Source organism: Lepeophtheirus salmonis, chromosome 4 (genome assembly GCF_016086655.4).
Source record: "Lepeophtheirus salmonis chromosome 4, UVic_Lsal_1.4, whole genome shotgun sequence".
Classification (NCBI taxonomy): domain Eukaryota; kingdom Metazoa; phylum Arthropoda; class Copepoda; order Siphonostomatoida; family Caligidae; genus Lepeophtheirus; species Lepeophtheirus salmonis.
This window is the reverse complement of record NC_052134.2, coordinates 47,580,884-47,596,044: the sequence shown is the minus strand read 5'-3', so window position 1 is coordinate 47,596,044 and position 15,161 is coordinate 47,580,884. Positions and strand designations below refer to the sequence as shown.

Below are 15,161 nucleotides of genomic sequence, written 5' to 3'. Positions count from 1 at the left end.
CGTTACAGAACATTCTTTTTATAACATGGTTAATGAACTGCGTAAAAAAGAAGGCCCAAAAAACAAATAATTTAATTACATGATAAACAGTTAAAGATAAAATAATTACTTCCTTTGAATTTTATATCATTTTCTAACCAGTCCTGCAATTTTGCACTCGTAAGTATAAAAAAAATCCCAAAAATGCACGTATAAATGTAATACAATGATAAGGAATACATTTTGAGTTTGGTTATAAAAAAAAAATCATGATTTTGTACGAGTTTTGGGAATCAAACTGGTATCCATCAGGTTTTGTTGAGGTTGATGATTAGCTACAATTGTTTTTTTTTTTTTTAACTACCGTTGTGACCCAGCTCATACTCCAATAGATCAAAAGAAAAAACATACTAATTACTTTTAAGCAAAACAGTTATTTATAATCCATAAACATCGATTAAAACTAGCTTAATAAACGAATAAATCCTAAACAAGTATGTATTAACATAAATAACGAATTGAGAATTATAAGATTTCATATTTCAGCAGCATACTGAAAAGTATTGCAATAAAATATAGATTCCTAGGAAAAAAATTAATTTTGGGGTGTATAACATCCCATTTTAATAATGGAGGGGTATTGATTAACAACTACTTACTTTTAATTGTGATACGTTATCAATGGTACATAGAATAACACATATAAAGTTATGTTTACTTGTTTATGAGATAAGTTCACACTCACTGCTCACGTCTACATACATATGTATTTGATAGCAGGGCGTGGTCAGAATGGAACAACACCTATATAGATAAGTTAATACTTGTTTTATCTTTAGTATTGAAATCAATTTAGTAGGAACAGGAGTGTTTTTTTCTTAGTGATGATTTTAGTGTATGTAAATTCTTCTTCATCATCAGAATAAATAAAAAAAGTAAGTGTATAATTTTAATTGTATTTGATGCTTAAATATTAACGTATTCAACTACTTGATAGGTATAATTTGTTATACTTATAGTAAAAACATAAAAAAAAAATGGAAATATTAACCACTTTATGCAAATTTTGGTTAACATACATGAGGTTGTGTGTATTATATATAATAATAGCTACGATATTAAATTGATGTTTACGTCTCAGTCCTCACATTGAAATCCAAAAACAGAGAAGGGAAAACAAAGAAAAGATTGGACCTCTGTTATTTTCACTTCAAATCCTTATACAAATACAGGGTTGCCGAGATAAATCCAGCCAGAAATTGTAAAATATGGTCCTGATGAACTCTCGACTGATTTTTTGACGTTTGGCAGGGGGAAGAGTCCTGTTACCACACGCAGGACTCGGGACGTTTGCCTACACCCACGGAAGTACAGTGGACATCAAGCACTCCACATAAACAGTAGAATTAACCTTTTTTCCCTTCTTAAAGGAAAATGGGGTCATAAACTTCGCTGTACTAGTGATGACGCCCAAGATTATGACGGAGCAGTAGTTCTTGGACTTGTACTCATAGCAAACATTGTCCTTGGCCGTGGAGAGCCATATGTTAAATTGAGAGATTATTTTTGCGTTCAATAGTACGTCCGAGAAAATGATGGTGTTACCTGAATTGGACGTCTTGTGCCTAGAGAGTAGAGTCTTGCAGTGGGGCAACCTGACCTCCTTCTGTTTCTCAGTCCACAGATGATATTATACACATGACTGCATCTTCTTAAATCAGACACTCAGATGTGAATTCAGTGCAAGGATACCAGTGATATTATCACTTGAATTTTGTCCGGATTTATTTAGGTAATCCTGTACTATCCCCGGGCAATTAAATGCCCCAGAATAAAGGGGTAACATCATAACTTATTTTATAAGAACTTCTCCGCACAATATATTTCAAATTCAGATTGGAGTATCGTTATAGTATAGTGTTTAAGTAAACAAATTGTATATTATCCACTTTTATTCAAATGATTTTCGGATTCTAAGACAGAGCAGAAATAAGCATCATATTTATGATGGCTTTGAATTTAATATATTTTTATATTTCTAATTAAATTAATAAATATTAGATAAACTAGAGTATTTAGTTTAACTTTATGAAAAATTAAATTAATTGGTCGGTTCATGACGAACTTTTGATTAAATAATAATTTCAAAATTTATTGAAGGTTTGATGAGGAATACCTGTTTAGTGTAATCAATACTTTTCCCTCTTTTTTCCCTTTTTATATAAAAATGCATCCTGAAACCTCAATTATAAACAATACTCCCTATTTACTTTCATCAAGCCACTTTAAGAAAGAGAAAAAACAATTATGATTTTTTTGGTTTTTCATAAGGCCCCAAGTAATTAACAAAAGCTCCATAAAGGTAAGAAGATTATTTACTACATTAAAACAAACTCTATTTCTTTTATGGGATATTGTTCTGCTTATTATAGAGAAAACTCACAAACCTTAAAATATGACGTAGTTGGAACCATACATATATATGGTATATATACGTACACAGGGTCCAGGATTAAAAAATTTATAGTACATATAATCGGATTAAGGTCTCTTTTTATCAAAGATGTTGCGTGATTTTTTTTTGATCATGGTATTTTGTCTTAATACGCTCTAATTTGATGAACTTTTTGTTTAGAATTGACACCAATTTAGTGAAAAATAGGCAAGAAGGCGTCATGTATCCGACTTGATTGACGCACATATAGCCAAAAAATACTTCGGTTTTATGGTGCAGGTCAATGCAAGGACACTCCACAATATTCAGCATGTAAAAAACGTTGGCACAGGAACGTCCAGTGCTCTGAAATTCGAGTTTTGGTTCAAAAACTTTGAACGAAATCTGACAAAATGACATGTGCCATCATCCTTTATCACTGGACATAAACCCTGTGATTATTTTTGTTTGGGTACCCTTGGGGCATTCATAATGCAACCCCACACCGAAAACTGAAGTGCTCTTAAGTTGGGGCCAACTACTCTGAGTTCAAGATTGCCGAAACTTGTAGCAGCTTCAGGGACTGTATTGAGGCTGTCTTTGCTTCTAAGGGTAGCCATATCGAGTAAGATACAGCCTATAAGGTTTACCAACATTTTTTTGTATATATGTATTTTCAAATCAGTTAATTAAGCTTTTGCGTTTGTTTTTCTGACCTTCAAAATTTCCTTCAACAAGCTGTATATATTTTAAGACTGGTTTGAACAAGTTTAAAAAGCTTCACGGAGGGAATAATGATATGATGCAATTTTATTCATCAAATAAAAAGCAATTTGGAAATAGAAAACTTTGAAACATATTGCATCCTACAAGTTCAAGTATTCTAAAATATGTTTTAGACGAGTTTGTGGAATTATCTACATTTGTAACGTAGAGTAATTTTTTTCTCTATTTATTTTCAAGAAAATTAAATTTCCTTATAGGTCCTAAATGTATATTCGTGAAAAAAAAGTCAATTATTTTTTACTTCTACGTCATTATTATTAAATTAAGGCTTATTAGTAATATGCAAAATGTAGCAAACATTTTGCTTTAAATAAGTCCCAAACATCCGAAATTTTGTATTTTATTATCACTCATAACATAACATCCTAATGAGTATTTTAATTATTCTTCTATTCGTGTACATCAAATTTGATTTCCTCTCTTTAAATCTTCCTTAATGTCTCCTAATTTATTAATAGGATGTTTATATATGTAATTATTGTACGTAGTTACATCTTCATATAAAACAAGAGCTGAAATGTCCTGGGTTAAACAACAAAAGTTCGTTATTTTTTCGTTCTAAACGGGTTTTCTTTATTTTATTTCCTTTATCAAGTGGAATCGTCCCGATAACCCTTTTATAGCCATTGCTTAGCTTAAAAAATATTTTATTTCTATTAAGAAGCAGAGTAAAATTAAAATACGAAATGGTTTTTTGATCCATTGTTTTGGAAATATTTTAAGTAGAGTCACACATAGTCATAAAGTAAAAAAAATAAATTCATTTTCACTGAATTAAAGAAAATAACTCCTTTTATGTGTGAAGCCTGGGCCTTTTCATTCCATGGGCCATGTCATTCTAAGAGTTTAACATTTTTCAAAAGTTTTGTTGCTTTGAGTGGCTTATATAACACTGAAAAATTAATTATATTAATCGAAAAAAGTTAAAAAAATTGGGTTGATGAAAATTTTTATTCAAAATTTTTTTGGAGTTATCTATATGAAAAGAAATTTATCCTACAAACCTCTGAAAACTTTTTTTTTTATTATTAACATATTATTTATAAGTTTATCAAATCTTGCTTTTCATTCTTTGTTAAAAATTCCACTATAAATGATTTAGATTAATTAAATCAGAAAAATAAAGCATTAAGATTTTTGTAAATATTCTGTTCATATTTGCTCAGTATTACTAATTTAAAAAAAAACAAAAAAACATTTTATTGAAAAATAGATGAGATACATTGTCAAAAAAGTTTACATTGTTAATCAATGCATATTTACTATTTTATCTTGCATTGTTTTTTTCTGTAATTTATTTTTAAGTTATTTGACTTTTTGTGTTGGGATAACCCCCATACAAGTTTTCACATATTAATTAGAAGCAAAATTAAATCTAATCAATGTAAATCAAATTCAATAGTATAATGCAATTTAGTAATACTTTTTTAAAACACAATTATTAAAATAATTTATTTACATAAATTGTTGATGGTATAACTTTTTGAGGGTGATATTAACTGCACATTTTATTAAGGAAATGAATTTTTGAGCATCTCAAAATTTACCTAAATACTAATGGACTTTAACGATAAATAAACTGATAGATAACCACTCCCCCCACCCCTTCAAAAATTAAAATATAATTACTAATAATGAGATACATTAGTCTTGCTTCCAGCTTCATTCTTGTTTTGTTGTGTATATATTAGTATTGGGTATTTTTAAGAAAAAAAAGAAAACAAGGTATGCATACATATACTTATATTAGTATAATTGACCTCAAAACAAAATAAAAAAAAAACAATAACAACAAACAAACATATTCGCGTAACAACCAACCTTCAATACATTTATTACTGTTTTAGTATATGATGAATATCCTTCATAATCATTTTGACTAAACAGTGTGAGAGGTAAAATCGTACACTTTTTGAAAACTTTTACAAGTATTCGAAGGAGTACTTAATCAAATACTTATTTATTGAAATATCTATCTATTTTCCAGAATTATTTACTTTGGCTGCTATAATGGCCTCCACTTTGGATTAAAGGTTCCACATCACTTCTTCATGAAATGCTTAGACATGACGGCACACTGCTGCTAGACTTGAGTTCATCCAAATTTTGTTTTGTGGTAGCACAATATTTCTTCTCGATTCAGTACGCAAATGGAATAGAGGGAAGAAAAGTCTGGGGTAGGAGAATGACATAACCGAGTCACTATGTTTTAATAAAGTCAACAATCTATAGCCTCTCTTATCTTGGCCTCTCTACACTAATCCTTCTTATACCTCCTCACAGTCTAATTACTTGAGATTGAGAGCTTTGGCATGAACTCTGGCGTTTGAAGTACCCACGTCCTTCGTAATACAGATGTGCTGGCGTGTTCTGCTACCAGCAGACCTCTCAAGGCTTCGAACTGACACCACCATGCTTTTAATCTAGTAAACAAGACTGCAGGAGTACCATATAGCTTCATGATCTCCTCAAGATTTACTAGAGTGTTGAGACAATCCGACACCCTTTGGCTTTTTGCCTCCATGCTGACAATTGCTGATTTTTGAACGTTTTTTTTTATATTGTTCATTAACCAGAATAGTCCTTACTTTTTAAAATACAACCTAGTATAATAAAATATTGAACCTTAAGAAATACAAATTGTTATAAAGTCTAGTTCATGATGTCACGCCACACACTGTGTATTCAGGTTAAGCTGAGGCCTAACTTTTTCCAAACAAGTTTAATGAGTTATTTTACCACGAAGTGTGGTATGGAAATTCGAAAACTACTGACCCACAAGGAATTGAAAAGAAAATCAAAGATATTTAAAGTCAATTCTTGATCTCTTTTCTCATAATAAAACTAATTAGAAAAAATTCTTTTAGTATCTTCAAAAATTTCTCCGTAATTTGACGGGACACTGGTGTTCCTTTGGGTGTGAACATAATTTTTTTATTATGTATAAACATAATACATAAGTTATGTTATGGAGTTGAATTCTTAACATTTTTTAATTATTTTGATATACCCTTTATTTATAATTAATTCAATTAAGTAATGATTCTACAATGACAAATTGATTAAAATTAATATAATAACTGCTTTACATGTAAATTATGATGAAGCAATTTCTATTTCTTTCCAAGTATAAAACAAGATTACAAGCCATACAATGACCAAAGTTCAATTTTCTATATTTTTGCTAGCAGACTGAGCATATCTTTTTCTTTTTTGTTCAAACTCCATTAAATTTCTATTATGATTGCCCACTACAAAAGAAATACTTTTTTCTTTTTGTTGGTCATGACAAATGGGTTGCCCCCTTAAGCCCTTCAAAATATTAAAACAGACTTTTTGTCAATGACAACTTTGACGTCAAAAAATATTAATTTATTTGGATATTTAATGCTCTAAACGATATAGCATACTAATCTAAAAGATCTAAGAAGATTCTTAGATAAAATTGAGGTGATGACTGAATCTTAGTGGCATGAAGCAGTTCTTTGACCTATGATATCGACTTGCCCATACCTTTGTTGTAGAGGTTAATAATTGTAGGACAATAATTTTATAAAAATTTTGTTCAGATAGACTATCAGTGGTCGTAATTTATATTTTTTATCACTCTAATCATCTTTGAAATTATCATCAAATCGAAAATTTCGAAGTATCATAATAATGACTGGAACGTCGGCTTCAAGAGTCAATGAAATATCTGATGCATTCGTTTCTGTAGTTACATATTCATCAGCTGTAACTTAAATATTAGAATAATGTAATGAATTAACTATGTATTTTTCATCAGCACTGTCTGCTTTGTCTAAAATGCTATAAATTTGGTTACTAATAGTTCTGCTGAAAAGGTTATATATATTTTTTCTATTGATGAACAACTCTACATTCAATGATAAAGTATTCATAAAAATATTTGTCATATATGTGTTAATTGCTAATCTGTCTACTAACAAGCAGTGCTTTGATTTAAATACTAAAAAAGGACAAAAACCAAAGATACATACATGTCTCATCTGGAACAAATTTAAAATTTAATAATAGGAGGAAAAAAAATACGTTTCAAACCCAGAGGGACACCAGTGTCCCAACAATTTGAAACGGCCATAACATTTGCATTGTTTCATCAAAACATGGCAAATTTTTTAACAATTACTCCTTATACTATACAAATATTAAAAAAAATATTAAATTTAAACTCTCAATACATAAAAAGAATATGATAAGTAGAATGTTATTTTATAGAATTCCAAAAATGACATAGTTTGAAGACTTATTTAGGACGAATATAAAGTCCTATGTTTTAATGTTTTTTATAAATTTTAGAGATCTACTATTACTCTTTCTAATAATTTAAAATATCTTAAATATAATGAAGAATAATGTAAGGAAGAAGGAATTGAAAATACGGGACACCAGTGTCCCGTCGATGCAAAAGGGTTAAATTCTATAACTTCTGTTTGTTTGTGCAATTTTTAATGCTTAAAAGTGCAACACAAACTCCTTAGTCTCTGACCTTATCCGTAAGGATATAACTCCCACCGATATTTATGACAAACTCAAGGTGTCCAAGAACAAAGTCTACATCGTCCCCGATCCTGAAGTTGTCCTCCAGAAGGATGGCAAAAATACCAATATCGCAAACGCAAAACATTAGTTCCTCTATGAATACAGAAATAGTCATATATATGGCTTAGTAACATAATATGGCATTCAAGGCCAAAGTCAATGTGGCATCAGGGATTTAGTTGGTCCAAAAGTGTCAAAAAGAGTTCAAAAGACTCATTAAAAAAAGTCTTGCAACAGAGGAGATAGGTTTCTTGGACAAAAGTGGCCTCTCCAACCTCACAAGGGTCTTTCTATCAACTTTTTTCGTAGCGCTCTGGACAGTCTGATGTGAAACCCTGAAAGTACTAATGGACTTGAGAAAATTAGCCATGGCTGTTTTCTTTAACTCTTCCGGGTTCAGTTCGGCCTTTTTGATATCATAAAAAGATGCAGTTTTTTTATAAATAATTGTTTGTTTCAAAGTATATATAAAATATTCATTTATTTACATTTTAAATACATCAATTACTTTGTGTATGTAGAATTTCGATTAATTTTAAGTAGATTTACATACTAACAATACTAGCATTAGAAGTAAAAAAAATATTTTTTTAATGGATTGTTTTTCATTTATGATTGATATTGAAATAATCAGAACAGAAATGACAAAACCAAAATTGCACGTGATTGACTGTTAAAGTATCAAGACAACAAACACTTTACACATAATTAATACCCTAGCTTGTTTTGTTTTTTTTTCTAATAGAAAATAAACTCTAAAATATACCAAAAGGATTTTTTTAGTATAACATCTAGCGTAAATCGATTGCACTTATACAACGCGAGATAAACATTACAGAAGTAGTCTATTGGTTAAATAGTGGATTTAGTGCATAATAAAATCTTGTTATGAAAAAAGAAGAGGATATAATTGTAATTAAATGATTTTACTTAAATGTATAGTATATTATATATTTTATGGTTTTAGAAAGATTGTCAGCAGGAACTTTGTCAAAAGAAAATTTCCCGCAGTAAAAATGCTCGAAATTATACTAAACATTTATGTTGTGATTTATTTACTAAAAACACAAAAAAAACTTATGAACATGGATAGTGGCCGTCGAAAATGCCATTATAAAGAAAAATATTGTGATATTAAGAGAGGTTATGTATGGTTACTAAGCAGCGTTGGTATTTTTTAGTCTGCCTCCAGGCCATAAGTTTAGTACTGCACCTTTCGTTAACTTAGAGCATATACTATTCTATAGGTAAATTTGGACCACCTTTAACTATATACTGATCAATAAGGGAAGCAAGTAGAGGTTTGAAATTTCATTTACAAGTTCTAATAATTTAAAAAAATCATACAATATGTCATCCATCATTACTCATCATTCCCTGAAAAAGGGGCCTAAAGGATTTGCAGGCCTTAACCACGTCTTAGGAGAGGCTTTGTTCCAGTACTTGATGATGGAGGTCTTCAAGGAGTCAGTGTTGTTGTTTGAATAGGCAGATAACTTCCTCTTTAACTCCCTCTAAAATAAGTAATCTATGGAATTCATATCGGGGGAGTTAGAGGGGCAGGTCTTGGGATCCCCAATAGGCAACTACTTTTCTTGCAACAAGTTTGGGACCTTTTGAGCCTTGTGAGAGGGACTGAGTCTTGTTGAAACAGGAACTCGAAGCCATTGGCTTCAGCTTTCATCCAAAATATCACTTGTTTATACAGGAGTTCACAATACCTGTCGGCACCAATCCTATCCTTGGTTCAAAGAAGATAGGGGCATGACACAACCCCCAAAGACCTCAAGGGACATGATGCTGGCGTAAAACTTGGTTTTAACTACGTGGGGGACATTACCTTTCTCTGTGGCCAGCCATCGGTCGTTCTGGATGTTGTTGGATCTGTCAACCTTCCATTATTTCTCATCTGCATAAAAGATGATTTGTTTACCGTGGGACTTGAAATCGTTTATCAATTTCTTTGAAATGGCAGCCCAGGTGGTCATCGTTTTGTTTGTAAGGAATGAATTTGCAATTCATCCTCAGGTCACCGTTGATAGCCCTGTGAATGTAGAACAGCTTACTTTACGTTTTTGGAAATAATGTTAATTTGAGTCCAAGGAGATGCTTCTCGTACCGTGTTCCTCCGGGTCTCCTCCAACATAAATATTTGTTTTGAATTAAAATTTGTGCAACAAATGCTCAAACTTCTCATTTTAAAGTTGAAATAAACGAGTTAAATGGTTTCCCTATTATAAAGGATGTAATTAAATATAACCTAAACGATGCAGGTTTCAATTAATTGGTGGCTCGTTGTCTTTTAACCTGTTTTGAGGTCCCACTGTTATCCAACAAAAAATTCAATATATTTGAGGTCCAGTTTTGAAAAATGAGGAGGATTATTGGGTTATCCTCTATCTCCTTTTGGGAAAAATATAAACAGATCCTTAGATGCGTCAGTCTCATCGATGAAGTAGAGGAATAGCTATTAAGGAATTATAATTGCAGGTCATTTTCTGCAGCAGTTACTTCTGTATTGATGAGAACTTTCTTGTGGGCAGTCCTCTGCACATGATTTTATAGAACAAACAATAAATTAATAAAAATCTTAAAATATATATATATTTAAGAATATGTATTTTTCTCTAATATACCCAACTTTTTGACATAATATATTATCAATTAATTACAATTTGTCATCTTTAAATGTTTGCTTTTAATAAGTTTTTTTTTTTTTGCATTTTAAGAGCAAATTTGACATTTTGGTCCTACGAGGGCGGTCTGAAATTTTACAACTTAACCAAGATACTTGATAAGTCTCCTGTTAACTCTAAACACTTTTCCCAGTGATGCTTTTATCCCTGTAAACCATCCAAATAGTCATAGAAGTATTTTCTGCAAAATAATTGTTCAAGGGATACTTTTTGTTTTTCTATCGAATCCCTTGGATTTAAACGCAACAAGTTTATATATTTCTGGTATTGTTGAAATCTATTTAAAATATTAATAAATATTTAATTATACGTCTATACTTGATTTTGTCAATTTTAACAAAAACACACACTTCATCTCACTCAAACGCCTGTTACATAACAAATGCAGGTCCAAAACGTCTGAGTAACTGCCAATAGATCGTAGATATATGTCACTAGCTTTTATGTACTACTATCTTCACGTTGTGGTCCGAAACTTTTCAGAACACCCTCATCTTAAGATTTCAAAAAGAACTAAAATTGAACAATTTGATTACTATAGATTGAAAATAATAGTCAAGTTTCATCAGGAATGAAATTTCTTTCTGGAACTGTTAATAATTGAAAAAAATATTTAAAAAATTAAAAAATTTGATAAATAAATTATCATCAAAAACAGGTAACCTTGAAAAAAAACTTTAATCGTCCTGAAAATTGACATGAAATGGTGTATTGTAAAATATTACATGCTCCATATCTTTCACATCAACGAATCATATCATTTTGATTTTTGACCCTATTGTATGTAGAAGGATCAAAGATCGGCTCCTTATTTTAAAATACATAGGTACAGGCAGGTCAAAAGTAATAGCTTTAAATAATTATGTACTAAATACAAAATACGATCCAATTTTTAATGTAATATGTGTAGTTATGGTCAAGAAAATATCATTGTTCTTTGTAACTTTATTTTAGCAGGACTTTACTTAGTAGGGGAGACTGGTACAGTTGCAACAAGAGACGCAAAGTACATGCAAAAGGGTTAAAAATGGCAAAAAATAATATTTTATTGAAAATGATAGTATAATACAACATTAAGTTATTTAACAAAGCATTTATTAACTGATAAACAGTTGAATTTTTATATAACTAAAATATTTTAACTTTTCTTCTTTTAAAATAAAAAATTCTTTTTCGGTTAAAATGCCAAAAATACTGTTATAAATATGACACATTGAAAAAAAATCCTTAATTAAAATAAGAATGGAATGAGTGGCCCATAAAAATGATTTTAGGTTTCCAACCACACATAATATGATATTGTAATATCAAAAACCTTAAATTTTGAGATAAAAGTATATGTACAATATTTATTAGTTCATTCAAATTGAGAGCATCACATTAGTACCCATTCGTTTTTGATGAGGTTGCTTGTATTATATAAAATTATAAGAACAATAGAAACATTTCTTAGCTACCCTTTTTTGTTTCAGTTCTCAAATTGAAAAAAAAAAATCATTAATTCATGAGGAAAAACAAAGGAGCTACTTTTAAGCAAAAAACTTAATTAAATTCACTAAAACTTGATTAAATATGGATAAATATACGAATAAATCCTAAACAAGGCAGTGTTGAAATAGGTTTTAAAAAATAATTGTTAAAATTTAGTGGAGTTGAGTCCCACCACCTCGCAGAATATAAACCATCAACAAAAAAATGTTTGCCATTGTATTCGGACTCTCTGATAAGAATATCTTAAAATATACTTCTTTTTCTAACAATATTATAATAATTGTGCGTCTATTTTTTTTTCAGGACTGGATGAGGCAATGAAAAAATAATGGAGAGTCTTGACGTTCTTCAAATATGCTGTAGTTATATTTTTCTCGATTTAAAAAAACCTACAACAATATATTTTATGTCAGAATAGTTTTTCTTTTTGAAATACACATCAAGATTGAAACCCTTAGTTACTTTATTTCCAACAAGTTTAGATGTACTTATTGATTAAAAAAATAGCTTGAATATATATGAGGGCACTGATCTTGGATGAGTCTTAAATACTCTTTAGTATGACTAAATTTTGGGTATTTTTTTTTATAACTGAGTTAACACAGATAATTAAATTTAGGACATACATAGAAACTGTATTTTTTGGATATACGTTCATAATCACTAAGAACCTTAAAAAGTACCAAATAATATACTAATGGAATTAAGTAACTTTTGAGTAGTAATGTTGATTGGGGGTATTTTCGGCATTTAAAAAATAAAGAACTGACAATCTTCATAGTAATTCTGACCATTGCAATAATATTTTTGAAGATAGAAACTTTGTTGTCTTGATGTTTCATTAGATCAGCTACAATCAGCTGTGACGAGGAGGGAAGAGCAAAGGAAGTATACAATAACATATGTACGAACTACCCCGTTGGCGAGTCTCACATATACTTTGAGTCTAACAAGGACTTTCAATTATAACTCTACAATACATTTTTAACGTTACTCTCTGTTTTTATGAGCAAACAAAAATGTTAAGGGTCTTGGTGGTATCCTTTCTGACATGCATCGACTTTACAAATAAGTCGGTTTATTTATGTTTCTTAAAAAGGAGGAATTGAGTCATTTGATTATATCCGACCATTTCTTGAAATGTTATATATACTCATAAGTTGTAGCTAAATACATAGAGGATCTAAAAAAACTAATCAATGTATTGAACAAAATTACTTATATACAGGCTTGTCAAAAACATCAGAACTTGATTGAGGTGGTTTAACATATTTTTCATAGATGCCTGTAGTTAATATAGTAAAACACCTCATCAGCTAAGAAAAAAAAAATCATTGTTAGGGTTACCATGTCAATTTTCTTAATGTATATTTTTTACCCTTTTTATTTGTATTAATGTTTACAATTTTAAAAACAAATGTTTAAATGCATAGTGTACAATTAATAATTCAATTCAAACTCTTTTAAATTTGAATCCGAATCGAGCAAGGAATTGTAGTTTCATGAGATTTAACTGACAATCGAGTTTCAGGAGTTAGGAAAACAAATCCTCAAATTGGTTAGACCTAAATGATCATCAAATTTTGGTAACCTATATTTTGTATATCAAATATATTACTACATAAGCTCCATATTTTAATAATTGAATAGCACTAAAAGTTTTTTAGTGTGTATATGTAATTGAATGTAATATAAAACTAAATGCATAAAGTTGGTACTATTTAAGGATTATCGAACCATGGAAATCTTAATTAAACTTCCCATCCTCATTGGTAAACGAATTATATGTTTCTATTTGGAACTGTTTTCTAATAATTAACCATTCAAGATTGGATAGGAGCCAAATTATTTATATAGAATAACCAAAATTTAGTAAGGAATATATGTTTGATTGGTTTTTTGAAATAATCAAAGCTTTTAAATCAAAATACTTAATTGTTAGATTCTTTGCCATGGATTAAAAATAATTTTTTGTCCTCAAAATAATTAAAAACTAAGGGGAAACAACGGTAATACAAGTTTATGAATATCCATTTAAATAATCGTTCCAACTTTTTTTTTTACCTTTTTGTTGGCAAAAATGTATGATTCAAAACTGTAAGTTATGGACATTTTTGGAAAATATATTTAATTTAAAAGTTTTAGTTATGTTATCAAGTCTTGTTTTGTAGAGATTCGTTAAAAGTTTCAATATTTCCAATGAACGTTATAATTTTAACAAGAGGAAGTAATCTATACTAATAAAGGAAAGTATGTATGAAGGAATGTAGGAATATATGTCAACTTGTCACTGGGTGCACCGTATATTGTGTTTCATGATGTACAGGGCTCAAAAGTGATATTCACTCCCTCCTTCGATCACGCTGGAACCAAATATCGTCATTACTTCAATTTTTTTAATCCTGCGTAATAAATGAACATAACACATTGATTTCGTCTAATTTTGTAACAATGGAAAAAGTAAACTCGGAGCATCTGGAGGTTATTCACAGAGGAGGAGCAGAGATACACTGTAGTTATGTGTCCAATTAATAGTCAAGGTCAAATCAGCAACCATGTCATCTTTATCACCACATGGCCGAAAATACTTTATATCCAGGAAACCGGCAAGAAACTGGAGGATTCAATTAACCCCTAATGACTATTTCAAGTTCTCAGAAGTCACTGGAGGAATCCTGCAACATCAGGGATGCAGAAGATGTGCGCTCCATTATTGACTAGTATACAACGGGGTCATATATTTCCATTGGAAAGGAAATTTAAGTCAGTAATAAGAGAGTTAGGGCATGTGTCAAGCACGTATCTTGTCTGTCTGAGGAAAACTGATTGATTTCGTGCCAAGGATTAGTGGCCCCCCAAAAGCACCATTCTTAACCTTATGTATATCTTAGGATTTGAATTTGATATAAACACTGGTATCTTAGTCATCCTAACATTTTCTTTTTCTGAAAATCTTATTTTTACTCTTTTATTCTTGAAAACAGAAGCTATATGAATTGATATAAGTATTATCGTATTGAGTAGTTGCGTGTGACTTTCCTCATGAAGAGCGGAGAGTAACACTGACAATTTCTTGGGGAGTTATACTTTATATTACTGAAGCAAAATTTGTCTTATCAGCGACCCCTAATTAATTCGGGTAATGCCGAGTATTACTACTAGTAATTCATAATCATATTATAATTTACCCTTACCAATGTATTTTTTTTTTT

The 15,161-nt window shown here is 30.1% G+C and overlaps 1 long non-coding RNA gene across 1 annotated transcript; it reads left to right on the top strand.

The window, feature by feature from the left end:
- Positions 1-753: 753 nt before the first annotated feature.
- Positions 754-12,400, top strand: LOC121116082 (uncharacterized). The gene is made up of 2 exons (XR_005863761.2): positions 754-914; positions 12,253-12,400. It is a non-coding gene; the product is annotated as an uncharacterized lncRNA (long non-coding RNA).
- Positions 12,401-15,161: the final 2,761 nt, after the last annotated feature.